Source organism: Petaurus breviceps, unplaced genomic scaffold (assembly GCF_028583685.1).
Source record: "Petaurus breviceps papuanus isolate PSGF00001 unplaced genomic scaffold, PetGlider_PUasm1.0 90792, whole genome shotgun sequence".
Lineage (NCBI taxonomy): Eukaryota > Metazoa > Chordata > Mammalia > Diprotodontia > Petauridae > Petaurus > Petaurus breviceps.
The window spans coordinates 9,289,191-9,309,373 of record NW_027187347.1 but is presented as its reverse complement, the minus strand read 5'-3'; the positions used below and the strand labels follow the sequence as shown (position 1 = coordinate 9,309,373).

Here is a 20,183-nt window from a genome sequence, read left to right as displayed (position 1 = left end):
AGCTTTTTCCTAAATTGGGAATCACCTATATTGACTGGCTTCTGGCATGGAGTTTGCATGAGGTAGTAGGCACAAGCCTCTGCTTAAATTCCTGCTCTGATCCCTCATCACAAGATAAAGATGACTTAGTTTTGTTGTTGTTGTCATTTGTTCATCACTATTTTATTTATTTACTGATAATATTCTTTTATTTTTAAATTTTGAGTTCCAGATTCTCTTCCTCCCACCCTTTCCTCATACACTGAGAAGGCAAACAATATGCCATCCATTATATGTGTAAAATCATGTAAAATATTTCCACATTAGTCATATTGCAAAAAAAAAAATTAAGAAAGCGAGAAAATTATACTTCCATTTCCACTGAGAGTTCATCAGTTCTCTTTTTGGAGGTGGATAGCATTTTTTTTTTATCATGCATCCTTCAGAAGACTTTGGATTCAAGACTTTCAATCACTGTATTGATCAGAGTAGCCAAGTTTTCCACACTTGATCATTTGTTGTTGTTCAGTTGTTTCATTCATGTCCTATATGGGTTTTGTTTGTTTACTTGTTTGTTTGTTTTTTTCCAGCAAAGATACAGTAGTGGTTTGCCATTTCTTTCTTCATCTCATTTTACAGATGGGGAGACTGAGGCAAACAGGATTAAATGACTTGCTCAGGGTCACCCAACTAGCAAGTATCTGAGACCAGATTTGAACTCAAGAAGATGAGTCTTCCTGACTTTAGGCCTGGTACTCTATCCACTGTGCCACCTAGCTGCCACCTAGCTGGAATATATGGGCACCTTCTTTCTATGACTTCCTTGGGGCATAAGGCCATTAAGATTCCAGATCCTGGTTCAAAGGGTATACACACTTTAGTTACTTTATTTGTTCCATTCTAAATTGCTTTCCAAAATGTTACCATTTCACAGTTCTACCAGCAATTTATTAGTGTGTCTATTATTCTACAACCCTGTTTTTTGGTCATTTTTTGCCTATTTTTATGATGTGAGGTGAAAGTTCTAAGTTATTGTAATTTACATTTCTCTTATTATTACTGATTTAGATCATTCTTTCATTCATTAGGTTGTGAATACTTAGCAATTCTTTTGAGAAGTGTGATATCCTTTCACCACTTATTTATTGGGGAATAGCTCTTATTCTTAATAAATCTGACTTAGTTCCCTACAGATTTGAGAAATGAGGTCTTTATTAGAGAAACTGTCTATAAAACTTTGTCACAGTACTTCATTGTGTATGGTACCTGTTAGCAAAATGTAGTTTCCCTGATTAACTCTTTCATTTAGGTCTATTTTTACTTTTGCTTTGTCTGAGATCATGGTTGTCAACCCTGCTCTCTTTACTTCAGTTGAAGCATAATAAACTCTGCTCCAGTCCTTCATTTCAACTGTTGGTATCTTTCTGTTCCATATGTCTCTCTTGCACAAAATGTATTGTTGGATTCTGGTTTCCAATACTTTCCAGTATCTGCTTCTGTTCTATGGGTTAATTATTAACTCATACCATTTGCATTCACAGTTATGATAACTAACTGTGCAGTTCCATCTATATCATTTCCTCTGTTTTTCCTCCTCTCTCTCTTTTCATCTTGTCCCTCTTTAAAAGTCTGCCTTGACCACTGCCTTCCCCAATCCACCCTCCTCCTTAAATGTCCCCACCTCACATTTCTTATTTCCTTCCACTCCTATTTCCCTATTAAGATAGATTTCCATACCCAAATGAGCACACACACACACACACACACACACATTCTTCCCTCTTTAAACCAATTCCAATGACAGTGAGGTTCAAGTGTTACCTGCTAGGCACCCTCCTCCATTTTCCCCTTCCATATAAAAGTTCTTCCTTGTGTACCTCCTTTACATGAGGCAATTTGTCCCATTCTACCTCTCCTTTCCTTCTTCTCCCAGTGAATCCATCTTTCTCACACCTACATTCTTTTTTTTTTTGGAGATCATCCCAACATAATCAACTCATACCTATGTCCTCTCTCTAATGCAGACTCCCTCTAACTGCCCTAATAATGATAAACATCTGAGGAATTACATGTTTCATCTTCCCATATGGGAATGTAAACAGTTTAACTCCTCTGAGTCTCTTATGATTACCCTTTCATGTTTACCTTTTTATGTTTCTCTTGAGTCTTCTGTTTGAATGTCAAATTTTCTATCCAGCTCTGGTCTTTTCATCAGGAATATTTGAAATACTTTATTTTTATTACATATCCATTTTTCTTCTGAAGAATTACACTCAGTTTTGCTGGGTAGATTATTCTTGGTTGTAATCCTAGCTGTTTCACTTCCAGATTATCATATTCCAAGCCCTCTTCTCCTTTAATTTGGAAGCTGCTAAATCTTGTGTGATCCTGACTGTGATTCCACAATATTTGAATTGTTTCTTTCTGGCTGCTTACTATATTTTCTCCTTGACCTGGGAACTCTAGAATTTGGCTATCATATTCCTGAGAGTTTTCATTTGGGGATCCCTTTCAGGAGGTGATCAGTGTATTTTTTAAATTTCTTTTTTAGCTTTTGGATCTAGGATATTGGGACAGTTTTCCCTGATAATTTCTTGAAATATGATGTCTAAACTCTTTTTTAAAAATTGTGGCTTTCAGGTAATCCAATAAATATTAAATGATCTCTCCTTGATCTGTTTTCCAAGTCAGTTGTTTTTTCAATTATTTTTTCTTTCACATTTTTCTTTTTTTTCATTCTTTTGACTTTGTTTGATTGTTTCTTGAAGTCTCATTGAGTCATTAGCTTCCACTTACCGAATTCTAATTTTCAAGGAATTATTTACTTCACTGAGCTTTTATATCTCCTTTTCTATTTGACTATTCTACTTTTAAGAGTTCTTTTCTTTGGTGAAATTTTGTGCCTCTTTTATCATTAGGCCAGCTCCCTTTTTAAAGGGGATGTATTCTTCAGTATTTTTTGGTGCCTCTTTTACCAAGTTATTAATTCTTTTAAAAAAAATTTTTCACTCTCATTTCTTTTCCCAATTTTGCCTCTTCTACTATTTTCTCTTCTTTAACTCTTCAAGGGATTCTTGATGGCCTTGGGTCTAATTAGCATTTTTCTTTGAGGCTTTTCTTGTAGCTATTTTTCACATTGTTGTCTTCTTCTGAATTCAGACCTTTCAAGGTGGTATTATCCTGGGAAAGTAGTGGTCACTGCTCTCCTTGTCTGTGCTCTGATCTTTACCCCGGAAGGGCTCCTGCTCCCCTGTAGCCACGAGTACAAGTACTTTTCTTGGTCTTGGAACTGTGACCAAGGCCTCTGCTTCCTTGTGACCTATCAGAACTGCTTCTCTCTGTCCTGGAACAATAGCCTAGAAAGGCTTATAGGTGACAGAGTTGTTAGCTGTACCCAGTGCTAGCAAAGCACTTTATTCTTTTTCTGACTAGTAGTCTGACCTCCTTACCATCTCTGAGATAAGAACTCCCAAAGCTGCTGCTACTGCTGTCACAGCTGCCGCCAAGGTCTGCTGATGGTGTTCCTGTCATATTGTAAGCATGCACCCACCCTGGTGTTATAGACTTCTCTTGCAGAACTTCTGAGTTGCATTGGGCTGGAAAAATGTCTTTCTCTGACCTGGTTCTCCTGCTCCAAAATTTGAGTGGAGACATTATTTTAAAGTTATTTGGAGGGGAATGTTGGGAGAATTCAACCAGGTTCTGCCCTGTTCTCTGCCATCTTGGCTCTTGACCCTGAGTTTTTCAAGGCTGTTTCAACACACCATGATCTCTCCTAGGTCCTGCCAAACTAGGAAAGTAGCCTGTCCATGGGCATATGTCTCATACCCGAGGGTTAGCCTAAATTACATTCCTAGAGTTTCATCTCCAAAAGGATGACCACCAGGTGATATTTTTTTTTCTTTGGTCCCATGAACTCATGAAGAATCTCTACTGAGGTCTGAAGGTGTTGTGATTTTTGTTGATGGAGAGGAGAAAGAACCCAGAACAATGAAATCATATATCTTTGGAAATATCAAAGAAATTATCAAAGAAGACATTGTAAAATGGTGTGCCATGGTGCTGTAATGGTAATATAATTTGAATTTGAAAATCCCTTTGTGTTGGCAAAGGTAGCAGGTACTTAGCACTCAGTAACTGATCAAGCCTCTGTTGAGGAAACAGAAGGTATGAACTTCTGTCTCCTGTTGCTGACATAGCAGGAAGGGTTTGGCTGAAACAGGAAGTAGCTAATGCTGTTTATATAAGAAAATCCCCAGAGAGGCAGTCAGAATTTCTTGGGACCAGCATCTGGTGGCAGAGCAGCTACAGAAGAGAGAATCGAGAACTGAGCCAGAATTTCCTGAGAAATTGTGGTGGTGGAGCTTCTTCTGAACAGGAGCCCAGGAGAAAATTGAGGAAGCAGAAGACTGAGGAAGCATGACTGGGATGCTGAGACTTTGTCTGTTTGTGGTTTGGTTGAGCCTTGAATTCCTGGAAGCAGAACTTGTGAAGGATTTGAGATGGACTTGACCCTGTGAACTTCATTGTGGAGCAGGACCTAACTAGAGAGCTAGATAAGAAACGGAGAGCTGTCTGCCATTGAACCCAGGTGACAGTCTGGTGAATCCAGGTAGAATCTGGGACCATGGAAGGGGATCCATGAAATCTGAGAACCAGCCCAAAGTCAAGATGAAAAGACCTCTCCCTGGGTACTGAGTAATGATGAAATTGTAGTTTACTAGTGACCTAGGGATGGAGGGTTTGTGTATGATACTTAGTAACTGATTGCTGAATAAGTCACTAATTGAGTTAATCAAGTGTGACCCATGAGTGGAAGACTTTGACTATTGTACTTTGAGATGATTGTTCTTTGTTCTAAATATTGTGACAACTTTGGTGAAAACTATGTGGCCATTTTAATGATGAGCTGTTGTGAATACTATATTGTGACTTTCTGTGATAAATTGTAATATTGTGAATGCTGTACCTTGATTTTCTGTGAATGTTTTGCTTTGATTTGTTATGGAATAGAGTGTTCATTATGCCGTGTAATCAGAACCTTAAAAGCTGTTTACAGTAGCATTCTTCTGGAAAGCTGCTTGTGCATGGCATTACAGGTGCCAAAGAAGACAACATATATGAATTTTACCTGGAATCCCTAGAGTTTATGAAATCTCAGCTGACTTATAACCTGAGCCAAAGGCAGGTGAGCATCAAAGTACATAAGAGAATCATTGTAAGGAGAGACTACCAAACAAGAAAAATGCTCCCTTTTTTTGGCTCTGATTTTGATTGTTGGATGGATGAGTCTGATGCAGAAATAGAACTCAAAGCCAAGGAAGAAGAACAGATAAACAAAATCAGGACAGAGTTCAGAGTTCCAAATGACTCTTTTGCCAACCTGAAGAGAGGATACTTGTTTATGTATAATCTGATTCAGTTCTAAGCATTCTCCTGGATCTTTGCCAATATGACAGCGCAGCTGTTTATCTTAGGAAAAGATTCTATGACACATTCCATACCATGAATGACATGATGTATTTCTGTCAGATGCTGGCAGTTGTTGAGATCATCAATGCCTTACTTAAAGTCATTCAATTGCCACTGATTCCTACTTTGATCCAGTTCTTTGACAGAAATGCCATTTTATTTTTCATCATTGGCAACTTGGAAGAAATGGAAAGCAAAGCTGTGGTTTTCTTTATATTTTATCTGTGGTGCACAATTGAGAGATTCAGGTATCCATTCTATATCCTTGACTTCATGGACCTAGAATGGAAATTACTCACATGGATCTGATATTCTTTCTGGCTTCCTTTCTATTCTCTGGGATATTTGGCAGAAACTGTCTCACTCATCCAATCAATTCCACTATTTATTGCAATAAGAAGATTCAGCTTTAGGTTGCCATATCCATTGACAATCAATGTCAAATTTTCATTCTTTCTTCAAATCTATCTTATAATAATATTTTTAGGACTGTTTTAAAATTTCTATCACCTTTATAAAACAATAAAGGTAGCACTATGGACACAGAAAGAGAAAAACCAACTAAACCGAGCAGCAAATGACTTCTTTCCACATTAATCATAATCTCCGGTTCTTAATGGCTTTATGTACTGAAACAATACAAAGGCTCTTCTAAAGTTTGCTAATTTGAATCTTAAGTGATTCCACAGTAACATTCCTCTACTTATTGTACCAGTTCACTATAGAATATGCATGACCAGTAAATCTCATGTTTAACCAACTAAACTTCCCTTCTAACTTTTCCCATCCTAAGAACAATCCTTAATTCCTTTATATACTAAATAATTAGTGATAGAAGGAGGATTTACCCAAATCTCTGTTTCCAGCAGCCAGCCAACTACATTTACTGAGAATTTAAGAGCAGAATCGTTTTCTTAGGTGACATTTCTCATTTTCAACAATAACTTGGAAGGAAAAGCAAGATGGCGCTCTCTTACAGGAAACTGAAAATTGTAGTGATGAGGCTCAGAGAGCAAAAAAAGTATGAATACCAGAGATTATTTGTTGTTACCACAAGGTTAATCTTTTGTGATCAGTTTAGACTCAGCCACTGTGTATTAATTTAACACTCTGGGTTTTCCTCTGGCCAGTGCTTTGCCCATGTTATAGGAAAGGAAAGAGAATTATATCAATAACTTGGCATTAGAGTGGAGAATACTACTTTCCTCCCATTTCTGATAAAAGTTTGCATTTACAAAGCTCATTTCTCCCTAGAGATTAATTATTTAAATGGACAGATTTAAATGTAACAAATCTCAGTTAAGGTCATGAATAGTAGCAGCTCCAGAAAGAGGGATGGCTATTACTCTTTCTAGTCAGCACTTTAATCATTGACTCATTCAGCCTCTCTATCACAGCAATGGAGAGTGCAACAGTAAACTTCTCGTGAGTAGCACCAGACAAAATTTCAAATTGGCATCAGAAATGCCTGCATTCCTAATTCAAACCATTGGACTATGTGACCTTGGTAGAGCCCTTTCAGTCCTAGGTGTTTCATTCTTTCTGGACAAAAGATTTCACATGACCCTCTGACATAGTCTTCATAGTACTATGTCAAAACATCAGGGTTTTGTTATTCTGCAATAAATATTATTATGCAACTAATTAGAATGTGGTTTAGTCACTCCATATACTCATTTCTCAGCAATGGGGAAAGATCTTTTCCTTTTGTTTCAAAATCCTTTTATTCACCTTTCATCCTACCCCAGCTAGAATAGTACCTGGTACATAGTGGTTACTTAATAAGGGCTTGTTGATTGAATTATTGATTACATAGGTTCATAACTCTAGTACTGGTAAAAACTTCAGAGGCCATCAAGTCCTGCCTTCCCTCTTCATTTATTGAGTAACTTTCTTTAAGGTCATAGTGTTTTCTTCTTTACCTCAACACATTGTATTTGGTTTAATTAAATCATCAATATGCAAGTATTCATTAAGGATCTTCTCTGCTCTCCTCCCTATCCCAATGACTTTCTCTTGACCAATGATACCCGTGATCCCACTGAGGAAGGAATATCCTAATCAAAGTAGAATGTTTTCAATAGCTGTAGATCAACAGTGAAAGAAAATAGTCTAAGTATTTTGTATCAGGCTTTTCAGTTCTGGGGCTCTGGCACTTTTTATTCTGAATCTAGAAAATTAGGCATCATGGACTAAGGGAAAGATTGATGGATGAGGAATCAGGAAGAATTGGGTTCCGATTCTATCTCAGATACTTCCTAGCTATGTGATCTCAGCCAAGTTCCTTGGTTTCTATTGGCCTGGGTTCCTCATCTGTAGAAAAAAGTCTTTGGGCTAGGTGGCCTCTGAGGTCCCTTCCCTCTCTGAGCCTATGATTGGATCATCTAATTTGTGAATTAGGATGTTAAAGAAGACATCTATTACAATGTTTATTTCTGCAATATCTTCCTTCCTTCCTTGGCCCATACTTTATGTTTTCCCAAATGGAATAATATTTGTAAAGCACTTAACACAGTGCCTGGCAATATGCCTGTGAAGTAGGCACTTCATACATTCTTGTTCTCTTCCGCTATATCAAACTAATTTTTGTTCAGTCATTGTTTCAGTCGTATCCTGCTCCTCATGACCCATTTGGGGTTTTCTTGGCAGACATATTGAGTGGTTTGTCATTTCCTTCTCCAGCTCATTCGACAGATGAGGAACCTGAGGCAGACCGGGTTAAGGGACTTATCCAAGGTCACACAGCTAGTAAGTGTCTGAGGCTAGATTTGAACTCATGAAGAGGAGTCTTACTGACTCTATGCCCACCACTTTATACACTGCGCCACCTAGCTGCCCTGTGTCAAACTGATAGCCAGGAGCTTAATGTTTGGCTTTTTCCAATTCTGTGATTTTGCTCTTGCTGAAAACCACTTCATCCTGGTGAACTTTAACAAGATCGTTGACCTCTGCTTTACCCACAGTAGAGGTTGCAAGCAGCAAGTGTGACTAACGTCTTTCTAAATCCAGTCAAGTGCCCCCTTCCCTCTGCAACCTCTCATGACCGTAGGAGGTATCCACTGAAGAATGGAGGTGGGGGTGGGGGGCATGATAGAGGAAGGGGGGATTACAAGACAAGTGTTCATATGCTTTGGGGAGGGGAGGCAGGAAAAATGAGTGCTGATTTGTGACTATGAAGTGGACGACCCTTCTCATCCATGAGTACAATTCTGTCAGTCAGAGTTAAAGTTAAGTAAACTTTACGTTTACTTAAAATAAATTTCCACTAAGGCAACAGCCCTCCAGAGGTTTCAAATTTTTTACTCTCTACCTCCAATTTTTAAGGGGTGTGTGTGTGTGGGGGGGGAGGCCGGGGGCAAGGGTGGGAGGGGGAAATTGGTTGTATACTTTGAGTTGAAAATAAAAAAGCTCCCTCTATTGACTCCTGAATGGCTGAGATAAAGAGAACCACATGGGAATCATTGTTAGAAATGAGAGCTCCACAGCCTGGCCTCTTTTTTCCCATTATTGTGCTATTCTCCTCCTTTCTCCTACCCCTCTGTCAATCGTTGCAATGCCCCCCTAACCAACCCCCTTCCCTCTCATAGCCCCAAAGATTCCTTTTTCTAGCTCGTACTCCCTCAGCCCCCTCAACTGAGCTCAGGACCTCCATTCAGAATCACTGGTTTGGGTAAAATCCCTTATTCAGCGCCCCCCTCCCTCATCAGCTGAGCTTCAGTTCAGCCCTCACAAAACAAAACAAAACCAGCCCATATAATTGATGGTTGCTGCAGTGGGACCCCCTCTACTCCACCCCCAGAGTGGCTCCTGCTGTTGCCACATCTATTGGGAACTCCTTTCCCCTCCCTACCCCCTACTCAGGGCTTTATTTTTGTAGTTAACAAGTGTGCACTGTTATTATTGTGCCCCCTATCACATCTATCCTCTTTCAGATACGAGGGGCACCTTTGTGAGAGGCAGTCAACGTATCTTTCGACATTTTGGCCCCACTCTCTGATGAGAGGTGGGGATGGTGAAGGCGGTGGTGGGGCTGCTGAGGCAGCAGCAACAGTCTGTGCCGAGTGGAAAGAATAGCACTTAAAAGAAGACAAGGACAAAGAGTGAAAAGAGGAAAAGGCTTCGCTATATACTGGTGACCCAATGGCCAAAAGGCAAAGGGAAAAAACAAAGGACTTCATTAACTACAGCTCATTTAAAATTATTTCACTTCTCTCTGAAGTTGTGAGGTTGTGACCATGTCAGAATCACCTTACCCACATCCAATTTGGGCATATTCTATGACCTGGGATTATTATAATATCACTAAGATTGTATAAGATTGGCAAAAGCATTTGCTTTACTCGTTTAGGTGAAGTGGAAGGAAGGAAGGAAGGAAAAGGAAGAGAGAAAAAGAAGGAAGGAAAGGGGAGAAATGAAAGAAAGAAAAGAAGGAAGTTCCTTGGCTTGTTCACAATATTTCATAATTGAATGTTATTCGTAGATTTGGTAAAATCTTATTTATTTATTTTTTCAGATAACAACACTTAGGAAAAGCAGCCATTCTCAGCCTAAGTCTTTTAGTGTTTTCATAATTTTTCAAATGTTTTTATACTTTTGCGTAAAGAATTATGGTGTTTAGTTTTTTGTTTTAAAGCAATCGGGATTAAGTAACTTGCTCAAGGTTACATGGCCAGTTATTTCTGGGTGTAGTGCTGAGTATCTGAGCCCATATTTGATCCAGGTCATCCTAACACTGGAGCTGGTGCTCTTACTTGCTGAGCCACCTGGCCGCCCCTAAGCAATTGGGGTTAAGTAACTTGCTCAAGGTTACATGGCCAGGTGTTTCTGGGTGGGTGCTAAGTGTCTGAGCCCAGGATTCGATCTCCAGGTCATTCCAACACTGGAGCTGGTGCTCTTACTCGCTGTGCTACCTGGCTGCCCCAGTGTTTAGTTTTAAAATAATGAAATTTTTGACAACTGTCATTTCTAATGCCCCATGGTAAGAAGAACACTGAAAAGCTTGAATGTGTATTCTGCATGGGGCAACCAGGATGATGAAAGGCTGGTTACCATGTCATGTGAGGATAGATCTGAGGAAATAGGGTTATTTAGCTTGGAGAAGAGAAGACTAGTGGTGATGGGTGGGGTAGGGGAAGTATCATTGCTGTCTTCAAGTATTTGGAGGGTTATCATAGGGAAGAGGGATTAGATTTATTTTGCTTGGCTCTTAGAACAGAATTATAGGGCAGTTGGTGAAAGGAAAAATGTCCTAACCCTAAGCATCATCTGTTAATAGAATGAGCACCAGGAGGTGGTGGTCTCCCCTTCACTGGGTGCCTTCAAGCAGCAGCTAGGGAACCACTTTTTAGGAATGTCTTAAAAGAGTTTTCTGTACAGGAAGAAGTTGCATTATATGACCTCTAAGATGCAGTCTAACTCTGAGATTCTGTTATGTCTTTGAATGCAGAGATTGATGAAAGACAAATGGATGTTTTGTTTAAGTAAAGTAAATACAGATAATTTCCGTTTGACTTCTCAGAGATCATTATTATCTTCATTTTACAGATGAGGGGAAAAAGATTTAAAAAAAAAGTAAATTGATCTGCATTGGATCCAGGATAAAACAATGGGATCAGGAACCAGGAACTTCTGGCTGCCAAGCCTAAAGTAAACTCCCTAAACCACAGCTCTCAATTTTTATTATGCTATTTCTCACAGAGTTCATTTACAATGCTATGGGACTTTGAGGTCTTGCAAAGGAGAGATGTATTCTAGAGAAAGGCAAGATTCCAAAATGTTCCTATAGGGGCAGAAAGTGTGTCTAGATAAAATGAAATGAAGGGTAAGTTTTCTTCATTAAGGCAATTAGCCTGCAGGACATTTCGCCTTTTTAATGAATTTTTCTTCCCTTGTAAGACAAAAAGCAATGGGAAAAAAAATCTCATTAAAAGGCTACTCAAAATAACTCTCTGAGAGGCTTCTCTGATCATGTTCTTCCTTTTGTCTAAATAATACCTTGCATTTTCAAAAACCCCTTCTTTCCAAGTTGCTCAGAGCATTTCACAAACATTAATTAAGCCCCACAATATCTGTGGGAGGTAGGTAGGTGGCAAGTATTATTATTCCCATTTTACAGATGAGGAAAGAGGTATAGAGAGGTTAAATATCTGTCCAAAGTCATTCAGCAACTTGGTGGTGGAATCGAAACTAAAATTCAAGTTGCCTTTTGTTTTGTTTTGGGGTTTTTTGAGACTGGGTCTCTAGCCCAGACTGGAAGTGTAGTTGTCTCCTAGCCAGCCAATGCCACTACAGACTGGCAAGGGTGCTTTGAGCTACACCATTTTTGATCTGGGCTTGTTTGCTTCTCTTTAGGCAGCTCTCCCTCTATCATAGTGTGAACATTTATAGACTTTATCCCTGTGGCAGCTCAGAACTCCCAAATTGAAGGGATTTAGCACTCAGTTTCTTCAATAGCAGATACTACCTTATTCAGTGCCTTGTTCTTTTTAAATTAATGTATTTATCTAGCTTTCTTTATAGTTTAGTCAATGAAAATTCACCTTTTTCCCCTCCCCTTTCGCACTCCTTGAGAACAAAAGAAAAATAATACCCACTGTTAAAAACATGTATGGTCAAGCAAAACAAATTTCTGCATTGTCTGTATCCAAAAACAGTTTGCACACTGAGTCCTTCACAACTCTATCTGGAGGTGGGTAGCATGTTCCATCATTAGTCCTCTGAAATTGTGTTTAGTCATTATGTTGATTAGATATCTTAATTCTTTCAAAGTTGTTTGTCTTGACCATGTTGTCATTGTATAACTTGTTCTCCTGGTTCGGTTCACTCCATTCTCCATCAGTTCATATAAATCTTCCCAGGTCTCTCTGAAATCACTCCCTTCATATTTCCTTATGGTTTAATAGTATTCCGTCACATTTATATATCAATTTATGGAAACCCCTCAGATCCTCAGTGTTTGTCACCTCAAAAAAGGGTCATATATATTTTTGTACATACTTAGAGTTTGTTTTGCTTAGAAATATTTTTTTCCTTAATCTTCCGTCCCTCTAATTCCCCCTTCTCCCTTCTTTCCCTCTCCCTACTATTTTCCTGTTTAGTGAAATATATTTCTGTACTCAACTGTGTGGGATAGCTAGGTGGATAAGGAGATATAGTGCCAGGCCTGGAGTCAGGAAGGTGAGTCTTCCTGAGTTCAAATCCAGCCTCAGACTTACTAACTGTATGACCCTGGGCAGGTCATTTAACCCTGTTTGCCTCAGTTTCCTCATCTATAAAATGAGCTGGAGAAGGAAATGACAAACCACACCAGTATATTTGCCAAGAGAACCCCAAAAGGGGTCATGAAGAGTTGTACATGACTGAAAAGACTGAACAACAACTCAACTTTGTATGGAAAGTCTTCCTTTTTTTTTTTTTTAACAGTTCAAATGCAAGTGAGATCAAGTGTCAGCTTTATCTCCCAACCCCTTCCTCCTTGTTTACATAAAGTACTTGTGCACCCTGATTATGAGAGAAAAATTTTCCTAACTTTCCTTTCACTCCCCTGCCTCTCAGTATATTCCTCTTCTCCTCTCTTTCCATTCTTCTCATAAATTCATGACAGAATCACTCCTAGACCTTGCCTAATTAGATTCACTCTGTGACCCCTGATGATGATAGTCTTCAGAGGGGCCACATGTATCATCTCCCCATATTTGAATGTAAGCATCTTAGAATAATTATTTAGTCCCTTATGATTGTTCATTTGTGTTTACCTTTTTATTCATCTCTCAACTCCTATATTTGAACTTTATAGTTTTTATACAACTCTGATCTTTACATCAGGAATGCTTGGAAATTCTCTATTTCATTAATTTTCCTGTAGAATTATACTCAGTTTTGCTGGGTAAGTTATTCCTGGCTTTAAGCTTATATCCTTTGCCTTCTGGAATATTGTATTCCAAACCCTCTGCTCCTTTATAGTGGTGACTGCTAAGTCATGTGCAATCCTGACTGTGGCTCCTAGGTATTTGAATTCTTTCTTTCTGGTTGCTTGCAATATTTTTTTCTTTGATTTAAAAGCTCTGAATTTTGGTTGTCATGTTCCTAACAATTTTCATTTGGGGTTTCATTTAGGAGATGACTGCTAGGTTCTTTCTATTTCCACTTTGCTCTCTGGTTCTAAGAGATAAGGGAAAGTTTTTTGTTTGTTTGCTTGTTTTTAAGATTTCTTGAAATATAAAGTCCAGATCCTTTTTTTTTAGTTATAGCACTTAGGTAGGCCAATGATTCTACATTTTTTCCCCTCAATATGTTTTCAAAGACAGGTGACATTTGCTATGAGGTAACTCAGATTTTTTTTAATCTTTTGATTTTATTTTAATATTTTTTCTTGTCTCATGGAGTAATTGGTTTCTATTCAGTCCACTCTAATTCCTAGTCAGTTTGTTGCTTGGGCAAAGTTTTATATATCTTGAGTCAAGCTGTTAATTCTCTTTCTAATTCTTTTTTCCATAGCTTTCTTTTCTTTTCCAGTTTTTCCCTCCAGCATTTTAATTTCATTGGTAACAACAATTTTTAACTCTTTGGAACTCTTGCTTCATCTTTCCTAAGGATTCTAGTTGAATTTGTGCCCAAGCTGTTTTTGCTTTGAGGCTATGCTTATAGATGTTTTGGAGTCATTATCTTCTTGGTTTGTATTTTGAGTATCTCTGTCACCTTAATACTTTCTTGGTGGGGTGGGATGATTTTTTTGTTTTTGTTTTTTGCTCATTCTTTCAGACTACTGTCTAACTTCAGACCCGTGGTACGGGGTATCTTCTTGCCCAGGTCACAATCTTTCCCTGGGTGCTGAGCCTCCCTGTGGTGGCATGCTCCTGACCTAATTTCTTCCCCATTGTTCATAGACTTCTTTGTAAGTTTCCTAATGCTGATGACTCTGTGACTTTTTCTTTAATTTCTCCCTCAAGATTTGGTCTGGTGCATTTTCTGGATCTATTTGGATCATATGTTTTAGGGCAAACCGGGCTTCTCTGCTTCTTGCTACTCTGTCATTTTGGCTCCACCTTGCCTTAATCTTTAATATAATGATCTTTCTGCAAAATCAGTGGTTTTTCATTTTTTGTTTATTTTTTCCAGCAAATTACTTGCTGTGAAATTTAATTAAATTCCACTTATATAATCTAATTATCCATGGAATCTAATTAAATTTCATAATCCTTTCCTTATTTTTCTCGTGCCTCAGTTTTCCCTTGTTCCACTGTTTAGTCATTGCTTTTGTGCTGAGAATTATAGTTTTTAAACAAGGATAAAAGTCCAGATTTGAGAGGCAGCCTGGCATTAAGGGCACAGTTCTGGTCTTAGATTCAGGAAGACATAGTCCAAATCCTGCCTCTGAAATATACCAGCTTTGTGACCATGGGTGAGTCATTTGATGTCTCACTTCTTTAGGCAACTCTTTAAAGAATTATAAACAAGTTGCTGATCTAGGTAGTTGAAGGGAGTTTCCACACCTGTAGGTCCTCACATAACTGAAATCATTGTTCTAGACCAAAAAAGTGTGGGAGGGGAGGGACAGAGTGATACTTAGATTTGTTGGTTGGTTGGTGTCATCCTTCATGCTTGAAGTGGACCAACATGACATCATTATGTTGGGATCAAGAGACCGTGTGTCTGACTGTGGTCGATCAGATCAATGCAAGTTCAGAAGGCTCTACCACAGGTCAGGCACGAATAGTCCAGATGAACACTTGGAGAGGAGTTGTCTCTAAATTTGTGCATCTCCCATTTCTTTTGAGCTACTGTAATTCTGCTTTGCTTATAAAACACAACACCTTCTTTGTTGCAGACATGCCATGCTGGGTGGTCCTGTGCCAGTGTCTCCCATGTTTCACAATCAATTCAGAAATTCTTCAGTTCTTCAAAATTCTCTCTATACATAAGAACTGAAAACTATTAGATAGAATTTGATATATTGAAAAAAGTCCCAGCTCAATCTCTTCATCTCCTTAAAAGACAACATGGTGTAATGGAAAGAGAATTGTACTCAGAATTCAAGGACCTAGGTTCAAATTCCAGCTCTTCTAACTTACTAGCCATGTGACCTAGAGCATGTCCCTTTACCTCTCTGGGCTTCTTCATCTTCAAATAAAAGTTGGGCTACATAATCTCAGTATCTTTTTCAGTCCTGTGATTCCTCATTCATTGCATCTACCCTTTGGGCACTGTACACTTTCACCACTTTTCATCCAGTTTTAGGACATGCTCAATGAAGTTACATTTCTTCCTTGTCATTATGCTTTCCATGGTCTCAAAGCCAGTTAACACTAGAAACAGAATTCAAAATGGAGTCCCTCTCCCCACTGTCATCTCCAATTCCAAACTCAATACTCTTCTCACTTTGCCATCTTGCCTCTGGATTGTACTATAAATTGGATAAATCAAATGGTCCAAAGAATCACCTTTATCAGTGAAATGGCTTATTTTTGTGGATAGTGGAGATGTTGCCATTTTTTCTTTCCTTTTAACAAAATTATACTTTAATTTTACTCTCTAATACTATGCAAAACTGTCCTATTTCTCATCTCCATTTTTGGTTTGTGTTTTATTGTTTTTTTACTTATTTTGTTAAATAGTTCCCAATCATGTTTTTTTTTCCTTTTCAGAATTTATTTATTTTTAGTTTTCAACATTTATTTCCACAAGATTTTAAGTTCCAAAATTTCTCCCCATCTCTCCCCTACTCCCCACCCCAAGATGACATGCATTCTGATTACCCCTTCCCCCAGTCTGCCCTCCCTTCTATCACCTACCTCTCTCTTATCCCTTTCCCCATTACTTTCTTGTAGGGCAAGATAGATTTCTATACCCCATTGCCTATATATCTTATTACCCACTTGCATGTAAAAACAATTTTTTTTTGACATTTGTTTTTGAAAACATTGAGTTTCATATTCTTTCCCTTCATCCTTCTCCACCCACTCCCACTGAAAAGACAAGCAATTCAATATAGGTTATACATGTGTAGTTATGTAAAACATTTCCATAATAGTCATATTGTGAAAGGTTAATGATATTTCCCTCCATCCTATCCCACCCCTCACTTATTCTATTTTCTCCTTTGACCCTGTTCCTTTTCAAAAGTGTTTGCTTCTGACTACCCCCACCCCCACTATCCTCCCTGATATCATCCCCCACTCTTAGCCCCTTCCCCCATACTTTCCTGTGGGTAAGATACCCAATTGAGTGTATATATTATTTCCTCCTGAAGCCAAATCCAATGAGAGTAAGGTTGACTCATTCCCTTTCACCACTCCCCTCTTCCCCTCCACTGTTTTTTCTTGCCTCTTTTATGTGAGATAATTTATCTTGTTCTATCTCTCCCTTTCTGTGATAGTAATGGAATATAAAGATCCCCCTGTATTGGCTTGGTTTTCAAATTGATTGTGTTAAAACCCAGAGCTTGTTAATCCCACCTGTGGGATGGACTTGTTGATGTGAAAAGAGAGTCCTGAACTGGGAGGAGCTGGTGACGTAGATTTTGGAGAGACAAGAGAGGCAGAAGAACTTTTTGGAAGCAGCACCCTTGTGGAGGCAGAGAGAGACTGAGAGGATTGCTGGGGGCCACTTTGAATCGCCCTGGACTTTTGAGACCTGCCGTAATGTAATGTAACGTAATGTAATGTAACGTAACGTAATGTAATGTAATGCCAAGGAAAGGCAACTTCCCAAGGTTCAGAATACTAGCATAGGTGCTCTCCATTTTATTCAGTGACAAATTAAGAACAGAGAAGGTCAAAACATGAAATCATTCAAAATACAGCATTTACTAAGTGTGATTAAATAATCTCCAAGTACTACCCCACCCCAGGACTTTCCATTCATTCAATCAATTACAAAGTCCCTGTTCTAAATACTACTCCACCCCTAGGCTGTACCTTCATTTAGTCCATCACAAAACCCCTCTTCTCAAATGGAGATTAGTTTCCAATCTAAGTAAAATACATTCATTTGTTCAACCATGGAACACAAAAAGGTCAAAAGTTCCCCACCCCTGGATCACAATTGAATCTACCACAGAGTTACATCAAGTTTAGGCACAGCACTTAATACCCAAATGGAGGTCTTTTCTTCATCTTGACAGGAGGCAAGTTCTCAGCAATCTTAGTTCCTGGGGAGACAAGGCTTAGCAAGGCCACAAGATACATTGCCAGTCTCTTCATTCATCCTCTGTCTGCAGAACAATCCTAGAACCCCTGAAAACATTAGCAAAACCCTCTCCCAGGATTTCTGTAAACATACAACAAGAAAATCCTTCTTCAGGGCTTTTGAACCAACAGAAAGGTTCCAAGACTTCTGCAACAACAGCACTGCCCTTCACTAGTGGACAGTATTCACTCTCTGTCTGCAGGACAGTCTCAGGAGCTCTGAACCAACAGAAAGGTTCCCAGACCCCTGCAACAACAGCACTGTCCTTCACCAGTGGACAGTATTCACTCTCAGTCTGCAGGACAGTCTCAGGAGCTCTTAGCCAACAGCCAGGTTCCAGGACTTCTTCAACAGGACTGTCTTTCACCAATGGACAAATCTGGCAAAACAACATCAAAACAGACAGACAAAGTACCAGCAAAACAGCCATGTCTCCTCAGTCCTTGGCAGCTCTGGGGGCAGGTCTCAAAAGTCCAGGGCGATTCAAAGTGGCCCTCAGCAATCCTCTCAGTCTCTCTCTGCCTCCACAAGGGTGCTGCTTCCAAAAAGTTCTTCTGCCTCTCTCTTGTCTCTCCAAATCTATGTCACCAGCTCCTCCCAGTTCAGGACTCTCTTTTCATATCAACAAGTCCATCCCACAGGTGGTGTTAACAAGCTCTGGGTTTTAACACAATCAATTTGAAAACCAAGCCAATACAGGGGGATCTTTATATTCCATTACTATCACACTTTCTCCTTCTCCCAATATATTCTTCTCTCACCCTTAAATTTTATTTTTCAGATATCATCCCTTCATATTCTACTAACCCCATGCCCTCTGTCTATATATACATATATATTCCCTTCAACTACCCTAATACTGAGAAAAGTCTCATGAGTTACAAATATCATCTTTCCATGTAGGAATGTAAACTGTTCAATTTTAATTTTAATAAGTCCATTATGATTTCTATTTCCTGTATACCTTTTCATGCTTCTTTTGATTCTTACATTTGAAAGTCAAAGTTTCTGTTCAGTTCTATAGTCTTTTTATCAAAATTCTTGAAAGTCCTCTATTTCATTCAATATCCATTTCCCCCCCCTGAAGTAATATACTCAGTTTTACGTGGGTAGGTGATTCTTGGTTTTAATCCTAGCTCCTTTGACCTCCAGAGTATGACATTCCAAACCTTTCGATCACTTCATGTAGAAGCTGCTAGATCTTGTGTTATCCTGATTGTTTTTCACAATTTTTGAATTGTTTCTTTCTAGCTGCTTGCAATATTTTCTCCTTGACCTGGGAACTCTAGAATTTGGCTATAATATAACTAGGAGTTTTCTTTCTGAGATCTTTCTCCTTTTTTTTTTTTTTTAAAGCAATTGGGGTTAAGTAACTTGCTCAAGGTTACACAGCCAGTTATTTCTGAGTGTGGTAATAAGTATCTGAGACCAGATTTGATCACAGGTCTCCTGACTCTGGGGCCGGTGTTCACTCACTGTGCCACCTGGATGCCCCCTGAGATCTTTTTCAAGAGGCAATTGGTTGATTCTTTCAATTTCTATTTTCCCCTCTGGTTCTAGAATATCAAGGTAGTTTTCCTCGATAGTTTCTTTTTTTTCTTTTTTGGGGGCAATTGGGGTTAAACAACTTGCCCAAGGTCTCATGGCTAGTAAGTGTTAAGTGTCTGAGGCTGAATTTGAACCCAGGTCTTCCTGACTCCAGGGCCTGTGCTCTATTCACTGTGCCACCTAGCCGTCCTTCCATTCTAATTTTTAAGGAGTTATTTTCTTCAGTGAACTTTTGGACCTCCTTTGCCATTTGACCAATTCTGCTTTTTAAGACATTCTTCTCCTCACTGACTTTTTGGACCTCTTTTGTCATTTGGGTTAGTCTATTTTTTAAGGTGTTATTTTCTTCAGTATTTTGGGGGGTTTCCTTTAGTAAGTTGCTGACTTATTTTTCATGATTTTCTTGCATCACTCTCATTTCTCTTCCCAATTTTTCCTCTTCTTCTACTACTTGATTTTCAAAATTCTTTTGGAGCTCCTCCATGACCTGCGACCAATTCATATTTTTCTTGGAGGCTTTGGATGTAGGAGCTTTGACTTTGTTGTCTTCTTCTGGTTGTATGTTTTGATTTTCTTTGTCACAAAAGTAAGATTCTGTAGTCTGATTTTTTTCTACACTGTTTGCTCATATTCTCAGCCAATTACTTGACTTTAGAGCTCTTTGTCAAAGTAGAACCTTGATTCCAGAATGGAGAGTGCTCTATCCCAATTTTCAGGGGTTTTGAACAGCTGTTGTCAGAGCTACTTCTAGACACCTGTACATTTTCAGCTCTTCTAAGGCGGTATGATCAAAGGAGAGGTGTTTACTCCTCTCCTGGCCTGTGATCTGGTGTGTGAGTGACCACAAGCACACTTTTCTGCCTTGGAACTGTGAGAACTCCCTCTCCACAGTCACCACAAGCTCTGCCACGCCAGCACTCCTCCTCACCCCAGGACCGCCAACCAAGACTGTGACCCACATCCAAGCAGGGCAAAGCAAGAGAATCCTGCCTCAGAGC

At 39.0% G+C, this 20,183-nt stretch overlaps 1 long non-coding RNA gene and 1 pseudogene across 15 annotated transcripts in view; one reads left to right on the top strand and one right to left on the bottom strand.

Moving 5' to 3' along the window:
- Window positions 1–20,183, bottom strand: part of LOC138147403 (uncharacterized) — a 185,472-nt gene that overhangs the window by 124,653 nt on the left and 40,636 nt on the right. The window lies entirely within an intron of this gene.
- Window positions 3,371–6,048, top strand: LOC138147413 (very-long-chain (3R)-3-hydroxyacyl-CoA dehydratase 3-like; annotated as a pseudogene).